The sequence below is a fragment of the Theropithecus gelada genome, chromosome 4, assembly GCF_003255815.1.
Source record: "Theropithecus gelada isolate Dixy chromosome 4, Tgel_1.0, whole genome shotgun sequence".
In the NCBI taxonomy this organism is placed as follows: Eukaryota; Metazoa; Chordata; class Mammalia; order Primates; family Cercopithecidae; genus Theropithecus; species Theropithecus gelada.
Window position 1 is genome coordinate 109,722,618 of NC_037671.1, and position 4,741 is coordinate 109,727,358.

At 41.1% G+C, this 4,741-nt stretch overlaps 1 non-coding gene across 1 annotated transcript; it reads right to left on the reverse strand.

The window, feature by feature from the left end:
* Window positions 1–2,775: 2,775 nt before the first annotated feature.
* Window positions 2,776–2,850, reverse strand: LOC112623958. The gene has a single exon (XR_003119295.1). It is a non-coding gene; the product is annotated as a small nucleolar RNA SNORD28 (small nucleolar RNA).
* Between the last annotated feature and the right edge of the window lie 1,891 nt (window positions 2,851–4,741).

Genomic DNA, 4,741 nt, shown 5'->3' on the forward strand with positions numbered 1-4,741 from the left:
GGTATGCATTTTTATTGCCTTTTATAAGTGTGTGTGTGTGTGTGTACGTATGTGTGAATTTGAAGGGGATCACACTGGGTATGCCTCAAATAAGGTGCAAGGTAAGGTGAGTTGTGGTAGAGTGTGGGAACCAGGAAGAGGCTGTAGACATCTGGGTTTTAAATTAAGCACTCACCTCTTAAACCAAATCTGTCATGAAGTCACCATGATTGACCAAACATGCAACCAAAGAGCTGACGCTATGCACACAAGCACATTAAGATGGGACCTGTTTTCTTCGAATTTCATGTCACTCTTTGGAGAGTCAGACTCTAGTGCTTTCAAGAATCACCTTTAGGGCCAGGAGCGGTGGCTTATGCCTGTAATCCCAGCACTTTGGGAGGCTGAGGCGGGTGGATCACGAGGTCAGGAGATCAAGACCATCCTGGCTAACACGGTGAAACCCCATCTCTACTAAAAATACAAAAAACTAGCCGGGCGTGGTGGTGGGCGCCTGTAATCCCAGCTACTTGGGAGGCTGAGGCAGGAGAATGGCCTGAACCTGGGAGATGGAGCTTGCAGTGAGCTGAGGTTGCACCACTGCACTCCAATCTGGGCGACAGAGCAAGACTCCATCTCAAAAAAAAAAAAAAAAAAAAAAAAAAAAAAAAAAAAAAAAAAAAAAAATTAGGATCACTTTTAGATGGTTGTTAAAATCCAGATTCCACGGACTTCTCTTCCCAAAATTCAAGTTCAGTAGGTCTGGGGTGGGAGCCTGGAATCTGCATTTTCAGCAGGTACTCAGATGCTTCTGATAGAGTTAGGGTATGCTCAGAGCCACCTTCAGAACCACTGGCCTGGAAGGCTCCATTTCTGGGCAGTGAATGGGCCTGTCTGTCTCCCTGCTGGATGAAGCCTGCCCGTAAACCATGCAGCCTGGCGGTGCTATCAAGATAATACTGCAATCGGAACCCAGATGAGTCATATGTAAACTTATTAAGTTCAAATGTTTTTATAAGCAACTTATCCTTTTCAAAAATCAGGTTATAATAGATTTGGGAGGGAGTCTTTGAGTTTGCTTGTCAGAAACAATACCAAATGCAGATCTGGGGACATTGCCCCCCAAGCAATGGATTCTGTAATGGCAGGAGCCTAAATCTTTGTTGATGATCAGATGACTAATTATACTGGACTTCTCTACAAGAGTCCTGCTGTGTGTTACATATTTCTGGCCTCTTATTATCTGGAATGCAGTAAACCAGCTGCATGTTAAAAGCCCTTCAGTCACCTTAAAAGTATCCCAGGGTGTTCTTTCTTTCTGTCCTACAGAGTTTAGAGTCTCCTCTGAGGCATGGGCCTCAATCTTTGCTAAATTAACTCTTCAGGTATTTTTCTATCAGGATTGGATAGGGAGAATCTCAATTGCCTATAAATTACAGAGTCAGCACTCTGTGGGACATTTATGTAAATTGTAGCCTTGAGTTTAACCTAATCCTAAAACGGTTTAGATTTTATGCAAAACTAGTTTAACACTGTTCATTGCTGTATTCTCAGGCTGCTGATAAAACGATTGAGAACAACATGGAACTCTTCTCAATGCTTATTTTTGTTTTGCTGGTCTTCAACATGTAGGCAGAATTTTTTTTTTTTTTTTTTTTGTGGGCCAGTCTCTCAAACTTCATCATGTAACTCAGGCTATTAGTGTTTCTCAAAGTCCAACTCGCAATACTATTATCAAAATCTAAGGGGGAAAGAAATGTCTTTTGTCAGATCAAAATCCAATCTAAGTGGTGTGAAGCAATGCCATTCTTCTATTAAATGTGTATTTGAGTAACCGTGCGACAATTAGATAATTTGGATGTTTCTCTGCTTTTCATAGCAATTAGGAAGATATTCATCCACTTCCATGTTGACGACATAATCTTAGTACCACCTATTGGAATGGCCATAAAACACTGATGAGCTCTTTTCCTGATTATCATCAGAAAGTATCTACTATACGAAAACTAAAATTATTGTGGCTGACCAAGATTCCTCAGAGATAAGCTAGACTTTGTACAAACTGGGAAATTCTAAATAAATAACTCATGCAGACTTAAATAAGATAACAAATGTAAAAATTCTGGGTAGAATGTGAAGCTCTATTCATGTTAGAGACTATTTTTGTGGTTCTTGCGGGTGCCTATGGCAGCTAACAGCCTGATGGACTCATGAGAATTCAGCGCTATTGACAATCTGAAAATTATCCTGGGGCCATATTGGGATTTCAAAATTATTGAGGTACCCAGGCAGTAAGACTTAACCTTAAAAATTTCAGACCAAAATATTTTCTTTCCTTCTTTGGCTCAGAAATCTGGAGGTTGCAGTCCAAGATCTGTCAGAGTACTTGAGCAGATTTTAAATCCAGTTTTTATAAAAGGCTTTGGCCCTAGCTTTGGGCCAGTGGGTCTCAGCTGGGGTTGTTGCTCTCCCTACCCCAGGGGACATTGACATTTTTGCTTTTCACAGCTGGGTAGAGTACTACTGACACAGAGTGGGCATGTAGTAAGGTCCCAAACATCCCACATCCTACTATGCACAAGACAGCCCACGCCCCCTCCTCCAGTCTAAGAATTATCTGGCCCCAAATTTCAAGAGTGTTGGAGTTGAGAATTGCTCCTGGCCATCAGGGGATCACACTGGGTGTGCTTCTGGGCTTGCATTTCATCAAGGTGTGAACCAGGCTCCTTCGTTTTCTCAGAAGGTCTTCAGTTCTGCATCCGACATCAAACAAAGACTCAGAGAGTTTTCTCTTTTTTTCATAACAACTTTAATATGCTCTTAACTGTCATTCCTCATAGAGCCTCAGCTTATCAGTTCAAATCATCTGAAGAGATTCCTCTTTAATTGACACTGTGACTTCTTGATACAGAGGCCCTTGTTAGGGCTGTCAACTCTAAAAACAACTAAGAATTTGCCAAAAGGTCAACAGAGTTTTAATTTTAATTTGTTTTCATTTTAATTTAGTTTTAATTTGAAGGGGACAGTCCAAAGAACATCTTGCTCATTTATTCTTCTAGTGTCTTTAAAATCTTTCCCTGCCTCGAGTAGATGTTGAGAAGAAAAATTACACAAGTTAACAAATACACATTGTATTATCTTAGTTTTCCAAATATTTCCAAATTGGATTGATGTGACAGTAAGCCTCTGAGGTGGGTTGAATTAATGAAAAGACACCTGTAGAATGCCTTAGAAGTGTTGCGATGATGATCACTTAAGGTTTTTCTTGTAACTTTTTTTTGGTGTGGTGTGACTTAGCATTCATATTCATGTGACTCTTTAGCAAAGGTGTACAGCTCCTGCAACCTAGCAGCATTAAGTTCCTGAGAGACACAACACAAGAAAGAAAACAGGTCTAAATCCAAGACTGTTTCCTCTCATATTGAATCTCTCTGGGTGATCCAGACACCTCGATTGTCAGAGCCTAGACCAGAGCCAGCTTGAAGCTTCAGCCCTTCACCTCTCCACCCCAGGTAATGACCTGTTTCAGAATCCAGATCCATTGCTCCTCCTAAGGGGAAGGTACCCTAAGTCCCATGTTTCACCCTCCAGACAGATGGCAGAAGAAGCTGGAGGCTTCTTTAACCTGTAACTCTTTTCTGGAGATTCTGCAGAATGGGATAGGTAAATACCAGGCGACAGCAACCTTTGTGAGGGGCCTTGATGCAGAGTTCAGGCTGAAGGAGAAATGAAAGGTGTGGGAGTGGGATCAACATTAGAGATGAAGACTTTCCTTGTCTATCACTTTTTATATAAACACACCAGCAGTATAGTCTTCTTGGAATATAGTACCTGGAAAATAAATTAATCTCATTTCGATGAACTTGGATACCTCCTTTTAGTGAAAGCCAGTGCTAGCTAATAGTAAGCCTGCTGATGTGCTCAGTTGCAGTGACTAATTAAACCCAGATGCCTGCCTCTTAATTGGTTTTGATCTTTCACCCTGAATTTTTCTATATGACTTAATAATTTAAGACAACTCACTTCACCTTGAGGATGTGAGCAGGGTAGAAATGATAAATAACAGGTGAAAAAAAGAGAGATGTGAAGTTTTAAAGTTAATGACTTTTTACTAACATGACGCTAACATGGAACCTCTCTGCTCACTGTGGCATGAGCGAGTAAATGACTAGATCGTTTTGCTATGTTGTTTAATTTGCTGGTGGTTCCCATAGACATGAGCAGTTCCACCAGCATTACTTTGTTTCTCAGCTGCTTTACTCCTCAGTCATGGGCCTGACATCCTCCACCATCCTTCTTGGTAGCACCTCTTCTCCCTTCTTCAATTCTGTTTACCCTTGCCTAAGGCTTAATCAACTTAAAAAAAAAATCCCTTAAAATAAGTGAATTCTTTTGCAAAGAAATCAGCCTATTGGTGGCCTCTATCCTATTACAAACTGGTATAGGCATTACAAAAGGGAAGAAATCTTGTGCTTTCAATTCTATGACTTCTGCAATGATTGGTTTGAAAGCCACCAGCATTGATGGTGTACTCCCCTACCTGTCCTTAGCATTCTCTGCCACTCTGAGTCTTCTCTTTCTATTAGTTCTGGTTCTATGTACTGCAGGGAACCTTAGGGATTCACCACCCTACCCCATTGGCTAATGAGAAGCCAAGGCCCCCAAGTCATGAGGACTCTGTAAATTCTCCTTTCGGTCTAATGCTTTTCCTGTGATATTCCATGGTCCTAATCTCAAAACTATTTGAAGCTGAGCTCTGGGC